We start from the raw sequence: 22196 nt of genomic DNA on the forward strand, positions 1-22196 counted from the left end.
ATCAACAGCCCAGTCGTTTTGTTTCTCGGCCCTGTAGTTCGCCTTTTTCAGCGTCTTCCAGCAGTGCTTGATCTGGTCTGGTGTTCGTAAAAATCCTGCTTCATGCAACTTTTCGCTCACCTTTTTGTAAATATCGTTATCGCGGTACTTTCTACCGTCTACAAATTCCAAAATCTTCATATCTTTCAATACATTTGTGGCAGGGTGCGTGCCACGGGGGCCCGACCGAAGGACGGAGAGACACAGAGAAATCGTGCACACCCTTTTGATTTTCTTACACCCACATGTGCACAGCCTGACAGCAGCTCCTCCGACCCCTCGCTGCTGTCCGGCTCCGCCTTATAAGGTGGAGAGAACCAGCCACTCAGGCGGATGGGACACAGGTGCGTGTCCCATCCACCTCTCCAACCTGCCACAACATTTATGAAGTCATTAGTCTCCTCCTGGTCTTGCGTTTCGCCATGTTTATAAGAAGTTCCTGGACTCAAAAGACCAAGATTCCTTGCGAATAGAACATGCGCAGAAAACAAATTCATGTTCCTTTTGATGGAGAAATCCCGTTAGGCTATACACGACCAAATATTCGTGTTAGAAAAGGAGTAACCCAGTGGTCATTTTTGGGTTTTTAAAAACCGGAATATAAGAAAATTCCGGTTATTCAAAGGGGTTATTGGTGTTTACATGGCCGTGCACAACCAGGTTATTGCTAATATTCTGGTTAGAAGAGGGTTATTGACTACATGTAAACGAAGTCATTGTTTTTGGAAGGACTTTTTGCAAAAGGAGAAAAGATGACACATGACAAGCATGTTATAGGAAACACTGTTATTTTGCAGCTGAGCTTTATCCCTGCTTTGAACTATTTCTTAGGATTTTCTTTTCCAACAATACAACTGAAATCCAGTTAATGATAACTGAAACACTGACATTAAGGTGGGAATCACACTTTTTAGCATTTAACTATGAATTGAGAAGAAATGAAGTCCATTTTTGTTTAATGATGTTAGACAAATCATTCGTTTTTAGCCACTAAGTGTCCAATCCCAAGGACCTGAAATATCTTGGCTATGAAGATGAGCTTGCTCACCTTCAAGCTGATTTGGGGTCAAAGGCATAATACTTAGAAGAACACAGAGACACACTTTAGAATTGTCAAAAGGCACATTGTTGAACCCAGACCTAATACAGTGGAGACCCTATAAGGGACAAAAACAAAGGTAGTATGTGGTACACCCTTAATCATGATGTTTGGCAGAAAGTGAGGAACTTCCTGGGGAAGTAGTCAGTCTACCAGAGGCCGACAACAGAGACACACAACTATGGATACTGAGCAACGATTACAAACCACCATTTAACTTAAAGCCTGTAAGTCATCAATGTTAACCACTGAAAAACGGTACTGTACCGCTGACAGACAGTGTAAACACACCATTAAAATAACTTAACTTACATTTGCTACATAAAAAGGAAATATACTTCAATCTATTCCATTTCACTGCTGTGTATTTGTCTTTTTCTTGACACTAACTGAATACGAGCTCTGTTTGTGGATTTGAATATCATGAGAGAAATAAACATAATTTCTTCCTCAAAGTGCTGCTATTGTTGAGTTCCAGTGATTTACAACTGTTTCCGTTCATCTCAAATTCTATACAGCTGTGAAAGAAAGGTTGCTTTGATTTAATAAATATCTCCGAGCATCTAGTGCTGTGAGCATCAAAGGTACGTGCGCAGATATCAAAGAATGCTCCTGGATCGTCTGTCCTTGGCAGCCAGACTGTACTTTCCATCTTGAGTGTGAGGAGCTGCAGAGTTACAGCGTAGGAAGAAGTGAGACAGCAAACCTTTTACATGGGATACAACAACCTCTGACTGAGATGGGCATACTGGGTTTTATGTGCAAGATGTACTGGAATGTTTTGCACACCGATGATAAAAGATTCACATGGGACTCTGGCTTGTTTTGGAAAATGGAAAAAACTATTGCAAGAGTATGAGACAACAAGTTTAGAGGCCTGGTTTTGATTTGGAGAATACTACAGAAGCATTAGTGCTAGGACTTGTGCTTTTGATTATATGCTCATTACAAGTTCATGTAATTATATCTTCATGTAAGTCCTGATGAGGTACACACAAAAAAAAAACAGTGCACAGAAAAAAGTCACACTCAAACATTAAGGACAACTGAAACCAAGGCTATCAGGACATGAGGGAACCATCAATTGTGGATGCCGCGTGTTAACTTGCTCATTGGGGAGATCAGAGGTGCATCAACAAGGATCCCAGTGCGGAAACAAGACTTCACTTTACTAGACATCTTGTGACAGAAAGATTGGTGCCACCAGTGTGCTTGCACACACTAAACTGTGCCACCATCTGCTTGGAGACCTGGGACCAACCCAAATCACAAGACAGTGGCTGAAACACACAGCTCGAGATGGCAGCCAGTTCCACAGAAACAAGCCACCAAGCCACTCGCAGTCTCAGAGGTGTGGGACTGACATATGGAACCACTTTAGGTGCGACATGGTGACACAGACATTTGAGCCTTTTGGATGAAGCCAGTGGCCCTGCTAAAGACTGGCTAGCTGTACAAGGTGTAGCCAAACTCTGCAGAAAAGTTAGGGTAAGCTCCAGCCCACCCATCACCCCATGACCCTGAACGGGGTGTGATGGATGGATGGATGGGTGGGTGGTGCCAGCAAGCCTGAACATTACCAAAGAACTGACCGTATGGCCATCATAGCAAGACATCCCGTGCAACTATATTTGATATTTCAAAGACAGCTGAGAGAAGAAGCTGGCCACAAGTTAATGACAATATAAGATGGCATAGAAGCAAACTGCTCCATTTTAATTCATGTCCACATGCTGGCATGAAGAAGATCACTCGGGCAGTCCCACCGGTATAAGATGTTCTCAGTTGTAGTTTCATGGACAAATAACAAAGATCCAACATCAGATAAAGGCATTTGGCTCTCCGGAACAGAGTGGGAAGCCCAGTGCAGCAAGAGAGGCTGTCCTTCACTAGCGGAACCATTCTCCACACTTGGCACCAACATAAAAGCTACTTCTGCTCCACTGAAGTGCTCACACATACATAGAGACAAAGACAGACTGCACACATATACGTGCGTCCCTACACACACATACGCACACTCACACACACACACACGCACACAAAATCCAGGAAATATGCCTGTCACGGACACGCAGGGAAGGGAGGCAGCAAAAACAACTTTCTGTCGACAGGAATAAGAAAAACAACAGTTGAAAGGAGGTCTGCATGAGAAGGAGAGCGCGAGTCAAAGGCATCAGCGCCGTCAGAACTTAGCAGTCTGCAGAGGCAGAATATGTAAGGGAGATGCAACCGTATGAGTGCTGTCACTGTCCTCCTGAATACTAGACGGAGGGGACAGGCAGGTGGAGAGCCAACCGAGAGCTAAAGAAACCTTCTGTAAAAAAAACCTCCACATCAACACAGACACTGGTAGGTTTGTGTCTGAGATGCAGGTATACACCACAGTCTCTGGACCTGACAGACGGTGTAAACACACCATTAAAATAAACTTTCTTTAAGAATGGCCTATGAAAGGTGTTTAAAGCTTAGTAATGAGTTTCTTTGCCCAAAGGCACAGGCTTTACTAAAGAGAAACTCAGAGGAGAGAAGCACACTGGAGAGTTCACTCGTAAGGGCCAGATTGCCCTCGGGCCATCAGGGCCACTCTCCAGAACAGAAGATAAAAGGGCTTATTAATAGCCCTTAGATTTACATGCACCGAGTGGATGTTTATACTGGAACTTGCTGCTTATGTGTGAACATCCAACAACTGTAAACAGTGCCATTCAGGTCCCATTTCCTTTACATCACTGATATTGTTTTAGTTCGCAAAATAGGCAGCCAGAGTTTAAAAAACATCATTCTGGCATTATCTTTTAAGTGGTTCCACAGTTTGTTCTCCCCAGGGCGGTAATCAAGAACCTTCATTGTGGACTTCCTCCTCTGCCTACTCACATTATGCTGACCTCAGTATAAACAGCTGAGAAAGGGCCGAGCAACAGAGGCCCCGCTGGATAGCATGTAGAGGTATGTCTTACACAGCACAGCTAATTACATACAATACAATACTGATCTTCATCACTAGAGGCAACAGCAGACACATCTGACTGAATAGACCGTGAGTAGGTTTATTCAACGTTTATTCAAAGATTAAAAAAAGAAAAAAACAACTACTGAGTGAAACTTAACTTGAATGATTTAACTCTTGTTAGATGTTTCTGAGAGTAGGAACTGTGCGATAGTACTAAATTACAATACTCTGGAGAAGAAAATGAAAAAAGACAAAATATTTGATGTTATCTTGCCCTTTCTAAGTAGACTTTGATTTTTAAAAAAGCATTATAATATTATATTTAAAAAAAGCCGTCATCAACCACATTAAAGAAAAAGAGCTTAGAAAAACGGGGTTCATATGGAATCACACAGCGCATGCCCGTAACCCCCTGTGCCTTTTATTGGATGAGTATAAAATTAACAACAGTCAGCAGCTTTAATAGTGAGCCAGGCGGCTTTCAACACAAATTTCCAATTTGAGGTCAGCTGTACGGTTCTATAAAAGTTTACAGGGCTGCTTAAAGAAGAGCTGACACTTTACAAGAAACAAACTTTTCTAATCAGTCATCACACTAATAAGGCCCAATCTTTTAATGCGCTTCAAGTCTAATGTGTGCTCCCATTAAAGGTGAGGAGAAGGCAAAGCCCGACCTAATGGCTATTGGCATAAATCAATAAAAAGCTGCTGTTAAATTTTTCCTTTCCAGGGTAACTAATAAGAAGACTGTAAAAGCACAATGCACACCAAAGAGGAGTGACCCGGCTTTTAGCAATAAATTTTATACCACCCTTCCGCTCATGTTTAAATATGTAACTTGTCAGGATGTACAATGGGGGCAAGAGCACAGGGAGTGTCAATATTACAGCTGGCTCCAGATTAGTAAAACCATTAAACGAGAGGGCATAATGCAGTAAAATGTAACAAAATGTGAGTTCGAGGTAATTGGGGTGTAAAGCCAGGTCGCCTTTCCTTTCTTTTCCTTTTTTTCCCCCACAGATTTTATCTAAAAAAAAAAAAAACTCTTGCAAAGTAAAGCTATTACAATGAGTTATTTTTGTCCAATAAAACATATCAAATTTATTGGACCTACTTAACCAGTAGGACATGTGGACAGGGAGGATAGATGTGTTAATAGACTGGCTGACACGAGCATCGTGTTCAAGATTCCTGGCTGGAGTGCTCTCTAAGAGTGTCAGAACATTGCAGCTTTGTACTGCCAGTACATCAAAGGGATGGGCCGAGATATTTGAACAATGACTCCAGTCTATAAATAGAAGAAGTGATGGACGAAGAGAGCTGGACCTGTATGAGGTCACCGTCGGAATACCAGGAACATCCTTGCCAACATCCATCGGGTGATGAAAGAAGATCAAATACTTCTTCCCTGCCAGTGCAGGGTCAGTGACTGACTTCAGAACGTGGCATCCACCGAGCCCCTAAGAGGACTGAGTCACCTTTAAACACCGACACCGAGTCACACTTCACCTACCCAAACAAAGAGGAACAGGTAAGCTTTTACCTGCTTATGTGCCGTCCATCTCAGCAGGGCAAGGCTCAGTAACATGTGAGACCTCTCCAAGATAACATCATAGGGAGCTTAAGCAAGTTTGTTTTCTCCCATTTGAACCGTGGTGGGGATTGTCCCTGGTTCCTGGCCCCCACAACAGCCCCCAGGCCTGGGCACAATGCCATTAGTGGTGTTTTGTTGACAGCAGGCAACGGTAAATGAGGCCCCGCTTTAATCAGCGGCATGCCGGGCTGGTGTCAGAGTTTCCCCCATGTCTCCCAGGTGAAAGATGAGCAGGGAGAGAGGTGTTGTCTTCACGTTAATTAAAACTGCTCCCCTCACGCGAGGACTCAGCGCTGCGACCAAAAAACCCGCCCCCTGAAACCACGACGATATTCTCAGCATAAACACTCGCTATTAGAGAGTGGGGGGTAAGCAGCAGGGGTGTAATTAATCAGACTAAGATCATGTTTTAACCACTTAAAAGCGAGAGGAGCATTTATCTGCAGGGAAATCAAGTCCGTTCTGGTTTACATGGCAACTCATGGTTACATGGTTTACATGGCAACTCACATACTCTGAGCCACATGCAAGTTCAGGTCCACTGTTTCAAGAACTTAATTTCATGAATGTCTATGATATCAATGTGTATCAGATTTGTTTATTTGTGTTTCAGCATAGAATGAATATTTTACCTTGTAGTTTCTCTCACATATTTATGTCCAACAACCAAGTCCATAGCTACCAGACACGAAGCTCTTCCAACCTCCACACTGCCTTCTTTAGAACTGCTCTTGGGCAATTTTCAATTCGTTATCAAGGTCCACGTCTCTGGAATCAACTACCAGACTATCTGAAAAAAATTATTAACTTAACATCATTTAAAAAGGCTCTCAAAAAGTACCTCATCAGTCAAACCATGTATCATCAAACATAAGATAATTATTGTTGTGTTTTTTTTCTCTCTCTCTCTCTCTCTCTCTCTCTCTCTCTCTCTCTCTATCTATCTCGCCCCTCTCTCTCTCTCTCTCCTTATGAGCTTATTCATTATTTTTGTTTTGTATTATTCATTTATGTACGTATTCCTATTTTTTTTTTCCTTATATATTTTACTGTTTAATCTCTACACTTTTCTACTTATTTCTCATTACTGTTCAATTATTTTCCTATGTTGTTTTTAAACTGTAACAAATTTGATATTTGAATATGTTGGGTGAGGTTTTCATATAAGCCGTCTTGGGTTTCATACCTCCCCTTTGCACATCCCAGTAATGTTGATTGTTCATGTTGTTTATTTATATGATACTGTTTGTGCTAAATAAAAAAAAAACAAAAAAAAACTGAAACACACAGGCGGAAGTAGACTTGGAAAGACTATCACAAGGGTTAACAGTAAGGGAGTGTGAATAATTTTTTTTTTTCTGGCTTCTTAAAACAGTGAAGTGCTGTCCGTGGAAGGAGACAGGAGACACTGGCCAAGTCTGGCTATTTACCCAGAAATTTCATATTCCGTAGCAACTTCCTGTTCCCTTGAAGTGAGACATCCTTTCCTGGGGGATCAACTGGATGAACCAGACACAGATATGTGGATGCTGTTTTTGCTTGTCCATGCCCGGTAAAAATAACACACCCATGCTGTTCATCTCAGCAGTCTGCTCTGAAACATCACCCCCATCTCAGTCAGGAGCACCAGGCAGGAGGTTTCTGCCTCACCCACTATCTGGCCTGGGTGGATGAGACAAAGAGTGTTTGATAGAGGGAGGGTAGAAAAGGACGGAGGAGGATAGCCGGGGAGTCCTTTCCTTCCTTCTCATACACCATGAAATGTCCTGGCCTCTGATGCAAATGAGGCAGTGGGGGCAAAGGGAGAAAAAACAACATCAGTGTAAAAACGGACACAAAGGAGGGATGGGAGGGGAGAAGGCCTTCTAAAGCTGTGCAGAACTGAGGGCCCTTTCAAATCACGGCAGCAGTGAGTGTCAATCAAAGAGGCAGCTTTAACAATGTTAGGCCAGTGCAGGCAGGGCTAATGTCCTCTTTACTTGACCCTACCCCCTCAGCCGGCACCTCCCCAACTCCCCACCTTCCACAAGCCCCTTGTGACCACATGAATCTGACTAGTGACAGCTCGGCATCCTGTAATTTGCCAATTTGCACGCATGTCAAAAAGCCAGACCATAGTGAATTATGGTCACAAAGTGGGAATAGTCCAAAAGAAGTGCATGAGATCTGCAACACAGGGGAGGATAATTGAGATGATGGGGGGGGACACAGTAGGATGAAATAGATGTGAGTGAAGGCTGCATTCACAGAGTGTGTGCCTCCATCATAGTCAACAGTCAACGCTCATGGTTTCTAGATACGTAAGCTCCAAGGACCTCATTCGCATGTATTTGAGTGAGTGTCATTGCATCTGGATGGTTGTCATGCATGCATTAGTTTCCGTGTGATCAAGTGTGGATTTTCTCTGGCAAGACCATGGGTGACATTTGCTTCGTGTGCACCAGTGTCTGGAGTTGAACAAGTTTATCTGCTACTGCTGTCCAGAAAAAACAGGAAAAAGGGTCATTATCTTCAGCTGAGCCATTAATCTTGAGGCCTATCAACACCTTGCTGGATCTAACATTTCATGAATACTGTATGTCTCCACCAATGTTTAGGTTAGAGTGGCAATTAAACAGGACATATAGCAACTATAACACAATAAAATAAAAGCTCTGCTGGATCTTGTCTTCCTCTTTCACATAAGCAAGATATATTATGCAATGGTCCTGATGAAAAACCTGACCCCATATTTGTCCCAAAGGAAAAGGAACTATAACTTTAATGTTCACATCTGCGTGTTGAAATAGTCTCCCCCTCCCTCAAACACACATACACACACTTTTACACAAGAATGGACCATGAAGCCTGTATAAATCTCTATCAGGAAGCTAGCCAACCTCTCTGCCCCTTGCTGGTGAAAGCCATATAATAGTCTAAAGGACCAGAAACACATTTTCTGGATAGTTGGCAGCAAATGTCCCATAATGGTTTGGGCTGGGTAACTTTCTAAATGTTATTTTTATTGTTGGGTCTAAAAGGTTGGTGTAAAAAGAGAAAAGAAAGGCAGAAAAACCAACAATGATGCTCTACATAAGTCATGTAAAAGCACATGTGCTGGTAACTCCACCCCCATATACTGACAACCAAAATAAACATGCTCCAAAACTGTTTTGCTTTTAAACACCAAAATAACATCGGGTCAGCACTTGTAAAATCTTTGCAATGTCACGCTTGTGTGAAGCGATTGCTTTACAAACCCCTGCCAACAACAACAACAACAACAACAAAAAAATCACATTCCACCAATGAAATGTGTCATTTAGAAATGCAGCTGCTGACTCTTCCATTTACACTTGTTTAACAATGTTTTACGTGTCCAATACAATACCAAACACTGATTAACATCTGAGAAAGGGGCAATCATTACTGCAGGAGATCTTCTAACCATCCGTGAAAGTGAAAATGAGAAGCAATTCTGTTAAACACTACACATTATGATGGCTATTTACCACACCATTGTAGCTCTGAAGGGTGGACCTTTAAATGTCTCACAAAGTAATCTTGCCTTTGGTACAGTTCACTGAATTCTCTACCTAACAATCTGTCTTGCGTTACTTGCTCTCCCAAGTGTGAGATGTTAGAGGGCTGAAAGGAGGACAAAGCTGACATTGCTTGTGGGTTTTTTTCTCAGGGGTAGGGGCATCCGACAGCCACTGAAGAGGACTGTGCAAAGACGGAAAACGAAAAAGGGAAAATGTTTGTACTGATTAGTTCAACACTCTCTGCTAGAGGTCAAACAAACAACATTTAACATTTTAATATTTTACAGTGACTTAGATTTAATCCTGGCTTAGTGCCTGTGCTGTGTTGCATGAAAATACAGAATTTGTATTGATCGTATTTGGTTTAGTATCTTTTACACATTTTCCAGGTCCAATGTTCTACAAAAGCACAGCTTATTCCATATATATTTGAAATCAAACTGCAGGATAGTTTTTTTTTGTTAGTTTCACTTATTTCTGGATAACGGATTTGACCATGAAAGATGCATCCACAGATTTGGTGACTAACAGATTTAGTGACTCTTTCCTGCCCTTCATCCTCTCTGGTGTTGAGCTAAAGACAGTTTCGGCTGTAGAGGGAGTGTAACGGTGAAGTACGAGGCAGCGTTACTGGATATTACCCAGGGAGCCAGGGTGGAGAATCAGTTTCCATTTCACCATGACCTTTCTCTGGTCTCAGCGGTGGACAGACCCACAACCCCATTGAGCAGCCTCTGCTCCAATACTCTCTCTCTCTCTCTCTCTTTCCCTTCATTTGACAACCTATCCATCTCACATTTTACACAGATAGAACATAACAGCCCCCCCAACCAACAAAGAGATCAAATTCCCATACCTCATCTATCTTCTCATCAGCTGTTTGTACCGATTTAAATCCGGAACTAATACAGAGCCGACGAATAGCAAGAAAATGACATCTAAATAACTTCATATTAAATTAAGGACTCTTTCTAAATACAGCTGCAATTACAGGGATTTTTTTTTTTCCTCAGGATGGGAGTCATCACTTTCCAACACCCAAGCTATACTTAGTTTCTGTTAGTATTGTTTTCAGCCACCAAATGTTACTATCATAATAAAACGTTTGTGATGTCTTTCTCCATTGCTCACAATGCCGGGAAGCTGTTTGTCACTGCCGCTGACTGCAAAATCTCGGACACACACAGTGGACACACCCTTTGTTCTAACTGGAATCTTTCATATTAATTTTTTTTTTTTTATTTATTTATTTTTTTTTACATTTTGTCATATCCAGTGACTGGCCAAGTAGAAGAATGCAGAAGAAGTTTAGCACCAGGTCAAAATGGTGTTAAACAAAAACTATAATATTGGTTTAGTCTTTCCTAAAAAGAAAAAAGTAAACAAAATATAACAAAAGAAAAAACTTTTACTTCTCTAATTCTCCATGAAGTAATGTGTAATGCAAAGAACCAACATGCAGCGAAAGACTGGAGGCCGGCAGACGAAAGAAAAAAAAGAAAGAGTGCCACAGAGGACAAACATGAAGGACTTTTCTAAGAAAAAAAAGAAAACAGAATAAAGGCAAGAAACCCAGGAAGGAACCGCTACTGAATAGCCGATGATAACATATGATGGGAGTTAACAGGGACCAGAGATGAAATCAAGCAAAGAGCAAAGTTACCAGGGATGAACTAAAGCAGCTGGAGTATTGAGGATGGAGAGTAATAACTATTTCAGGGTGGCCCAGGGACGTATGGAAAAGGTGAGCAGACAGGTGAAGGCTTTGGGATGGACATCCCGGTGGATTTCAGGGATACTTTTTTGGAGAGCAACCAGTTACGGTAGTCCATTTGTAAGTCTACCCAGAGGAAACAACCAGAAGGAAGAGCACGAACATGAGGCTCTATACCCAGGAATGAAGGCCAGGGAAGCTGGCTATGTTGATCTGGAGCATGACCTGCAGGCTGGGTAAAAAGGTGAGGCTGTTTCTGAGGATGAGACTGGATAGTTCAGGTTCTTTTCAAATTCAGACTTCAATTCCAAAGTACTGTATAAATCCCAGAAGGCAAATTAATTGTTGCAGTAGTTTACATATATAGTCTGTTCAAAGAGTCATTGTAGAGCTGTATAGCTGTGGGCAGGAAGGATCTCCTGTAGCGTCTGTTACAGCTGATCTGAGGCCTCTGACTGAAGACACTCAGTACGTTTACATGCACTAACAAAAAGTCAAATTGTTGCCTTAATCTGACCAATATTGAATTTTTAAAAGCCATGTAGACACCTTGTATGTATAGACCTTAGCCGAACTGAAGCTCTTGAGATCGAGTTTTTAGTGCCAGATAATGCATCCTAATCCAAGTTATTTTGGCAGGTATACGCAACCCAAACTTAACTGAGCTACTGACCGACCCAGGACTCCGCTTTCAGGAAGTGACGGGCCGCGGGAATAACAACAGTCATGACAACAACACAGTAACAGAAGAAGAAGAGGGAGACTTTGCTGCATTTTACTTTTCAACATGATCAGGTTTAGTATCTTCGAAATTTACAGAACTGATGCATCGTTAGCGTCCATTTTTCCCACATGTTGTTGTCATTGTCATTACCCGATGTGAGTCGCTACCCGATTTGAGTCACACATGCGCAGTCGCGTCCAACACACACTTGTTTTGATATACACTACTCACAATAAGTTAGGGATATTATTATTTACATGACTGTTTTTCCTATTTGGTCTGAATTTTAATGAAATAAGTAAAAGTTCCCTTTGATATTACTAAAGATGAATGAGAAGAAACACCATTTTCATTAGTTTAATGTTACCCCAAAAATTTTGACAATAAAAATAGTCTCTCACAATATCCCTAACTTATTGTGAGTAGTATGTATGTATAATATATATATATATATATATATATATATATATATATATATATATATATATATATATATATATATATATATATATATGTATGTAATATGTAATGTAATATGTAATATGTATGTTTACATATATATATATATATATATATAATTTATTTATATATATATATAATCATTTTACATTCATAGAGCTGGATTTGGATTTCCTATAAAAGTTTCTGGGTTAATGTTGATGTTGGACGCGACTGCGCATGTGTGACTCAAATCGGGTAGCAACTCACATCGGGTAATGACAGTCATCCTTCGTGCATGTTAAGCAATTGTACCAGAAGAACGCCATCACAAAAGTGCGTGTGGCGCCACCTAGCGTCGTGGAGTCTAACGCACCTCACTTAATAATCGATTGTCTTCTCTCGCATGAATACTTGGATTTCTCTGAACCTCCAGTTTAATCCTTAGCTATATTGTTGCCAATAGGTTGATTTAGATGTGTATGTAACTGAGTTGCTCTAATGCTGCTCCCCAACCGATAACGCAGGTGTGGCTGCATGCTCCACAACAGGCTATATATATATAGAGGATATACATAAGACAAAGTATATGCACTCTCAGGAACACAAGGTTTTCTCAGGTGTGAGAAGGAGGGTTCTGTGCTCGGGCCGATACACTTCAATTCACACTGTTGCCCATAAGGTTTTAGGATTTATACTCCTGGAATGAAAGTAGGTATTGTAATAGTTTCTGATTTTAGTGCTAATTTTGCTTTAAATGTACTTGTATATCTGGGATGAAATACTACATCATTTCCTTCTACTAGAGAGTATTGTGTGTCGAAGGTGGTTATGACGGGAAGTGGGGGGTGTCTGGCAAGTAAAGGAGAGGATACATTAACAACTGTGGTTAATTGGAAATTCCACGAGATTTACTAAGGTTCACTCCATTTGGAAAGGGTCACTTTTGCGTGAAGTGGTGGAAATTTCCATGGACAGAAAATTTCCGTGGCAAGGGCTGAGTTCATCATGAAATGTGTGAAAGATGTAAATTAGAAGACAAAACATACAAACCTAACAAGAAAACAGGAGTAGATACAAATAAATATTGTTAGCCAAAGGGAAAAGGAAAATGTAGAGTTGTGACTGTTTTTATGGTCATTACACGTCTTGAATTCACGCCCACTGAGATCCTGTTGTAATGTAAGAGTCTCTCTTGTGGTTATCTTTTCCACTCTCAATGAAATTCATGCAGACATGAGCACGTACAGCTGTTGATGTGTATAATATACATATGAAAAAAGGGAGGTTATAGTGGAGAGGTAAAGTCACACATTACAACCTTCTGCAGACAGTCCTGTCCTGCAAACACAGGCCTCCACTAAAGAAAACAGAGAAGCAGGCTAATCAGCCCAACGTTTGTGCTCCTCATACATTGATAAATGAAGCCATTGTGTGGTGATTATCACAGTTATTCATAGCCTCTTTGCTATGGGTATGGTACATTTGTTGCATTGCATGGGAGCAGACACTGCTGAGCCCTGCACATGTTTCCCTGTCATTGTGTATTACAGGGTGGCCAATGACATTTATAAATACTCAGTAATCTGCCATGCTATAAGCACTGCGTTATTAAATTGCCATTATTTTGGTGGCAACTGGGCCCAGCCTGTGATTAATTGAATACTATTAGGTTGAGGTGGATCATGCCTATTTATAAATGCTTTTTTCACAGTATGTATTAATCACAGACAAATTACAATATATTGGCACTAATATATTGCAATTTGGTGCCACTAAGCTTTTGCGGTAACATGATGCACATGAAATACTCAAGCATATTATTTCCTCATTATTTCTGGTAAAATGGTAATAAAGTATGATTTAATAGGCTGGTCAGCGTCGGACTGGACACGAAGCCATTGTGCAGTGCGCTGTGTAAGGATATGTGTACATGCTCACAGACAGGGGAGAAACAACAGATCCATCTCTGCTCAGCATCAGGCTGAATCCTTCAGCGTTTGCTTAGTCATGGTGTGGGAAGAATGAGCTCCGAGTCATGATTCCTTTGTAGGCTACTGCATAATCTCAGACATAAACCCCAGCCTAAAGACAGTCAAGATAGATAGATATGAATTATGCATCATTAGGTTCTGTTTAATGCATGTGAAACTAACGTGTTAAATTAATTAATCAAAATAAAATTGAAAAATTCAAACAAAATGAACATTTGTTTGTTTCCAGTCTTTTGTAGTCACACAAAACTACTGATCGGTGTCTCTTCTAGATGTTACTTTGAAGTTTAGGCCTTGATTCGGCAACAGATGCAGTTTAGGCGACACGGAAGGGGAGTTCATGGTGTTTCTACGGTGGCCGACAAGGGCCAAACACACTGCAACGACCTAATGCGTGTCAGTTAAGGAAAACGGCTTCAAGTACAGAAACAATTCAAATTCACAAACTCAAAACGAGGTACAAAAAGAGGAACGTGGTGCAAATGAAAAAACGTGCTGCAAAAAACAAAGACAAATGTAGCATACAGCTCAATGGACAGACACACGGGATGTAGAGAGAGACTGAACAGCTGACTGAACCACAGTGTTTACATCCATGGTTTAAACATACAGCGGGAACGGTAATGTGATTTTTATCTGACTATATTTATATACGATATTTATATCACTGTACAACGCTGTACATTACGAGACGTTTCTTTATTATATTTTAACGTTACAGTCAGCTGTTCGGTCTCTCTCTACATCCCATGTGTCTGTCCATTGAGTTGTTACGCTGAGAGCACCCCCTGCAGGTTTGGAGCACTTCCGGTTGTAGTGACCGGTTATGAAGCGTTTTTCTTTTGAAGATGGTTTCTTGTTTTATATTGTTTTGTTCTTTGCATCGTTTCTCTATTTGCAGCGCGTTCGATGATGATGCATTTGTCTTTGTTTTTTGCAGCACGTTCCTCTTTTCTTACCTCGTTTTGAGTTTGTGAATTTGAATCGTTTCTGTAGTTGAAGCCGTTTTCCTTAACTGGGACGCATTAGGCTGTTGCAGTGCGTTTGGCCCTTGTCGGCCACCGTACGTTTCAGTCAGCTGAAACTGAGATAAAGCAATTTTGCAGGATTTTATGATTTTGATAAAAAAACTCAAAAGACACAGAGAGATATTTTCAATAGAGCAGAGCTATTTACTGCAGTTTGCCTATTAACCTCACCAGTCTTAGTGGGTGGCTTGGCCCACGTCTACAGAGCTCTTTTCATCATTAGAATTGCATCCCCAGCCACCCATCACCGGAACAGACTGGCAAGCTACAGTATACTGAGCTCAAGGCCTTTTCACAGCTCTTTAATGAGAGCACATGATTTTGTTTACATTCCCCTTCTCTCCTTCTCTTCAATGCCACATCCTCATGCCCACTCCCAACTCTGGCACTCTGGCAATCACCCTCCCTCCTTGTGGCCACTGCCCTTCTCTTGCCCATCTCTACGGTGGCCGACAAGGGCCAAACGCACTGCAACGGCCTAATGCGTCTCAGTTAAGGACAACGGCTTCAAGTACAGAAACGATTCAAATTCACAAACTCAAAACGAGGTACAAAAAGAGGAACGTGGTGCAAATGAAAAAACGTGTTGCTGACTGAACCAGTGTTTACGTCCATGGTTTAAACAAACAGCGGGAACGGTAATGTGATACAATGTGGTTTATATCACTGTACAACCCTGTACATTACGAGACGTTTCTTATTATATTTTAACGTTACAGTCAGCTGTTCGGTCTCTCTCTACATCCCGTGTGTCTGTCCATTGAGCTGTTACGCTGAGAGCGCCCCCTGCAGGTTTGGTAACCGGTTATAAAGCGTTTTTCTTTTGAAGATGGTTTCTGGTTTTATATCGTTTTGTGCTTAGCATCGTTTCTCTATTTGCAGCGCGTTTGATGATGCTGCATTTGTCTTTGTTTTTTGCAGCACATTTTTTCATTTGCACCACGTTCCTCTTTTTGTACCTCGTTTTGAGTTTGTGAATTTGAATCGTTTCTGTACTTGAAGCCGTTTTCCTTAACTGAGACGCATTAGGCCGTTGCAGTGCGTTTGGCCCTTGTCGGCCACCGTACATCTCTGCTTTGTGGACTCTGCAATACTGAAACCAAACAGAGTGCATGCTGCAGCGTGTCAACGTAACTCAGGAGGACTGGCAACACGAGAGATTCCACTGGAATTTTCTGTGTCGGGTTCACAGGTGGAGTCCCTCCGGGCCCGGTATTCCCAGTATTATTCAAACAAAGTCCTCGGCTTCAGTAAGAGTTGACAAGGATCGGAAGAGAAGGCCTGCCTGCAGCTGAACCTCAAGGAAATGGGCAACCGGTAGCCTTAATCACCTCTACTTCACATCATCCCCTCCCTCCCGCTATCTCTTCATTCCATCACCCATCTATCCCCAAAGTTTGACAGAAGGTATGTATTTTGGGAGAGACCCCCGTTGATGTGATGGACACGAGAGCCCTGTTTGAAATGGAAACCTACACATTCTGCACCGCCAGGGAGATCCAGGAATATCCCAAAAGGCACAGTGAAAGGAAATGGAACAAGTGAAAAAAAATAGCCATCTTTATTGAGGTTTTCCTTTCAAAAACACGAGTAAATATAGGCACGACACTTCCTATTCAGGATATGATGCTCTGTCATGCCATAACCTCAACAGAGTACTCGCCCACCACCACAGACGCAGATAATTTCTTTCTCTCATATCAGCGCTCACTGTTGTATACACTGAGAACACATTCTGACTCAGATAAGGAAAAGAAAAAAGTGATAGCAGAAAATGAATGTAATTCATGAAACGAGATAAAGTGGGCCACACACAAGCTTATCCTCCTCTGTGTACACTGCTGCCTTGCATTCGCCATCTATCGGCTCTTCTCTCCCTTCAACCTTCATTTATTTCACACAAGAAAAGAAAAACATTCTCGAGCGTATGTGTGCATACCAGAGTGCACAAATGTGAACAAGTTGGCATTATTTATTTACTTTTTGGGAGCGTGCATGTCTGAATGTGAGGGGGAAAATAATGTGGCACACTCCATTCTCACTATAACTCACCTGGACTGATAAAGAGAGCAAAAGAATCATTTCCTGCGCCTGCTACTCATTCAAATGGCTGACGTCTGTAAACAAGAGCTGCAGTTATCCATGTAGCGGTCAGATAAGAAGGGAAGGAGACCTCCGGAGTGATGGATCACGAAGGGGCTCCCAGTCCTCTTCTCTTCCCAGCACCACCCTGCCACCTTAGGATAATAAACAGCCACGGAGCAGGGGGCCAGATAAGAGCCATCACTCACATTGGCCGGGCTGATAAGACACAGACGCTCTCTGTCACCCTCCATGACATTTGTTTTTCATTCCACTTCAGACCGAGGTAGAAGTCAACCTGTTTCATTTCATCAATGGGCTCCAGTCAGGATCCCCCTCGCTGAGTGTGTGCCACCCTTTGACACTGATGGTAGTCAGGTGACTGACTGTGTCATGCTGCAAGGAAGAATAATGGACCGCGGCCCGAGTGTTTCCTTCGCAGCTAAATAATCACAGTCGAGTAAACAAACCTATGCTACAGAACTTTTATGATTTCAACTCTCCCCTCTGCAGAGCCAGTACTCGAGTTGAGGGGGGATGAGGGGGATGGCATCCCCCCTGAAATAAAAACGGTCAAAATCATCCCCCCTGTAAAACTGCCATCTCCCCTTTCCATCCCTTATGTCATTTCATCAATGAATGTGGTTTTACTGCTATTTCAACATTTAGAGTCATCACCAGAAAAATAACTTATTTGACAATTTTCACCTGTTTCAAGTAAATTTTCACTTGAAATAGTAGAAAAATCTGCCAGTGGGACAAGATTTATCTTCACATTACAAGCAAAAAAATCTTGTTCCACTGGCAGATTTTTCTACTTATTTCAAGTGAAAATCTACATGAAACAGGTGAAATTGTTGTTTTTTCCAGTGATGAGTCTTGTTTTAAGTGTAATAAGATTTGTTTTACTAAAATGAGACATTTTAACTAAAAATAGGACAAATATTCTTATTTTGAGTTTTTGCAGTGATCCATTTTACTTACCCTGTAAGTAAAATGAGAGATGACAGAGTCATATTGATAAGTTCAGAAAAGTGTTTTTTATTGTTGTGTTTTGATGTATTTGATGTAAGCCCAGTGGATATTTAAAGCTTACATAAAGGCTGCATTTAACTGCTGCTATGTAATTCCTGCAGTATTTCTGCAGGTGTTTTGGTCAGTGCTATTATTTGTAATATATTATATTATTTGTAATCAGAACAAATTATCTGTCCCCATATGATAAAATCCACCATCCCCCCTGATTTCTTTTTACAACTAGAGTACTGTGCGGAGCCATGTAGATAAAAGAGCTGAACGTTTCCTCTGAAGATGTCACTTTTTATTTTGAAAGATGTGGTTTAAACAGATTAAACCGAAATCCGTAAACACCTAAACACCTTCTGTCCGAACAGTTTGTTAATTGTGAATACCTTGAGCCGTGCTATTTTTATGCCTCACCTGTCATGTTCCTCGACAGACAGGGTTAGATTTTGCAGACAGAAACAACCAAGAAAACAGATTTGGTATTCTATCCTTCCCCATCGGGCAGTAAAATGAAAGTTAGGCATGAATCAATGACAAGCCTCCTTGAGTGAAAAAAAAGGCAACATGTTGTAAATTATCCTTTGGAGACTAATATTTCTGACAGGCTGCATAAAATCATTATTTAAGTCATTTTATATTTTGGCACCTTTAATTCTCTGAAAACGCGGAGGCCCATCAGAGGGAATAGGTTGCCATTGTAAATCTGCTTGCCCCAACACGGCTTCCACCAGGGTCACCTACAAGTCACAGATTTGAGAAGGTATAACATAGTTACTTTATAGCAATCCCAATTGTTAGACATTAGAGTTATGTGCATTGTATTACCCCTAATGAAGGGTGTAAATTCTCAGTTTTTTACGACTGGACCTTAACTTGGGGGATTGTAAAACACACGCTTTTTGCGTTACTTGTATTGCTCATCAGAGTTCTGCAGTTCAGACTGAGCACACATTGTTCCCATTAGTCGTGGAGTGCTCCTCCGAGAGGCCTCCGTCTGCGGCGAGGCCGGGCCATGAGAGAACAGCACCTCGTCCGTCGGTCACGGATGACATTTAACAGACAGGGCCCAACTTCCTGTGATCAGAAGCTACAAAGCTAATCCACGGCTCTCACAATCCCTCATCCTCATGTTGTCAGAGATGGCCAACGCCTGATAACTGTGGAACAACAATCGCCCGCGTTGACCCCCACATCTCAGCTCGTATGTCTACTCGCAGGTTGAACATGGGAAATGCATCTCTTAGTACAAAGCACTCATGTTTTTGTAAAATATGGAAGTCCTTTTAGTGAGAAAAAGACATTAACAATGTAAAATATGCAACAAGTGTTAGTTGTACATGCTATCATGAATTATTTCTCCATCATGATCACCATAAAGAGACGTTTATAGACGTTTCAGTTACACTACTTTTGCAAGACATAGACTTTGTTCCGACCTTACATTAAACTTTGTTCTAGGAAATCCAATCTCAAGCGGCCAATGCTAATCCAAGGTCTGAAAGTCCAAGACGGATTCAGTTGCCATCACTGGGGACATATTTGAAGGTGGTCTGGGAAACTCTGTATTCCGTATTCTGTTCATTGCCTGAACACATATGCATCGTTGGGTAGATACAGGGGCTAATAAAATAAAGTCATGTTCTTGGAGGCTTGCTTCCCTAATTTTGAGCGCAAATGACCACAATAACGTTTTGTCATTCAATTTCTTCTTGATGTTTGTGGCAGATCTTTTTCCTTGTGTTTTATACATCCTAATCCGTATTATATCATTATAATTACACCTAGTCATTTCAAGCCGTTGTGTTTCTGACAAATAACACATTCGGCGTATCCAAGCGGGAATGATACACGTGCTTATTTGCTATAAAGTGGAGAGATCGGATTTGGCCAATCAAGATTTTTGGTACACATTTTAATGTGTACCTGGCCATTTGTGATCGAACTTCTCAGGACACATGTTAATGTAAGGTTTAAACACTGGATCCTTGTGAGAGAAATAAAACATGATCAGATCTGCAGTTACCCCAGAGAGCAACATTTTTAACTGGCTTCATTATGCTGATTTCCAGCTACCTTAGTTTAAAGTGGAAATGAAGCAGTCAGTCAAGTATACATTATTTGCTAAATGGATATCCACTCTATTCACCAATTATGTAATAAACATGAAAAACGTAATACAATAAAAAATAAAAAGAACTCCCGTTATAGCTTTCATAGCACGGACGCCGCCATCTTGGCCGTGACGTCACGGGGTTGGTTGGTACTTGCTCTGAGTATAACTGGTGCTCTACAGACCGCCCTGTACACACTGACATCAGTCATCAGTCCGCCGCAAGGAAAGAGCAGTGAGACGCACCAAAGAGGCAGGGAAGAGACAGGTAATAGCCCCTAACGCAAAGGCAGTATTCACAAACATCAGTCACAGAAACCTAGCTGTTTGACATCATCATCACTGAAATAAAGTTTCACATCTCCCGCATTGAACACATCTTTCATTCCAAACAACAGCACTCATAACACCTGTCGCTGACAGCACAGACACTCCCCCTAGATTTCCATATCATCTCTGCAGCAGAAGAGTTTTAGCTATACAATATAGCAGCCAAAAAGACAGTCAGAAATTAAAAATGAACCACATCTATTATAAACATCCGGGCTACAAAGCAATTCAGCCAAAACCTACGTTTTTCCACACCATACTGCTTCGTAAACAAGAGAAGCTAACAGCTGATGCACACAAATATCTGGACAGCAATAACGTTGAACAACTACTTCATGACAGATACTGTCAAATATCTGTCTCTAGACACAAATAGCCTACTGGTAACTATTACCAATTACGCCAAATAAAAAAAACTAAGTTTTGTGTCCCCTTTTGCCTATTAAAAAGGCTACCTCTGGTTGCTAACTTCACTTATTTGTGATGAATCATTATTGCACACGATGATGAAGCAACACCTGCGTCCATCAACATGGTGTGCAATCATCACCGTGATAAAATTAATTTACTTTTCCAGTACTCCAGTACTCAGTACTTGTCCAGGGCCCGCACGCGCAGGACCTGGGGACGTGCGGGCTTGGACTTTTTTTTTTTGTTTACATCAATGTTATGGGCTGGTTATAAAGATATATCTAGTTTAAATAAAAATTTTAATTTATAGATGATCTCGGATGATGTCGGTGTAGTGCGCATGTGTAACCCATATTTGCGTAGAGGAAGAGTTGGCGAGTGAGGAGCGTTTTATAATAGATCCATGGTGAGGAGAGGAAAGGAGTTAAGGCTGATTTATGGTTCCGCGTTACACCAACGCAGATTACAGCGTACGGTACGCGGCGACGCGCACCGTACTGCGCGCGTCGCCGCGTCCCCTACGCCGTACCCTACGGCGTCGATTTAACGCGGAACCATAATTCAGGCTTGAGAGTTGAACTGTTGTCAGGAATTAATTAATGACTTTGCCCAGCGGAAGGCCCGGAAAGTCAAACTGTAATTGTAAGTAATGACCCATTATTATTAATATTTGTTATAGTGATAGTCTATCACTAGTTTGTTTGTGTTTATGCGTGTTTATGATGTTTTTATTTGTGGTGTGCCGCCGTGCCACCAAATTTCAATCTGCGCGCTGTGTGGGTTTATTCTCAGCTGTTGGCACTGCCGGTGTTCTGTCGCACACCGGCGCACTGTGTGCGTTATGCTGTTGGTTATATGTGCTATATATATGAGATTTTTTTTTAAACATATCTATCTGCGCTGTGGTTGTGTTAAGAGTTAAAGCTGTCAGTAGTGCCCGTTGTCATTTGAATGGTGATGCATGTGCTGTGAGATTGCGTCAATCACAGCGTGTCTGTTTTGCATTGTGATGGGCAGGGCTCGGTTTAATGATCTTGCATCGGGGCCCGGTGCTGAGTTGTTTCACCACTGGCCATAGGGTTGCTGACCTCCACAGTCCTCTCAATCTCGTCCTCATCCATGATCTTTCG

The sequence above is a fragment of the Cololabis saira genome, chromosome 2 (assembly GCF_033807715.1).
Source record: "Cololabis saira isolate AMF1-May2022 chromosome 2, fColSai1.1, whole genome shotgun sequence".
In the NCBI taxonomy this organism is placed as follows: domain Eukaryota; kingdom Metazoa; phylum Chordata; class Actinopteri; order Beloniformes; family Belonidae; genus Cololabis; species Cololabis saira.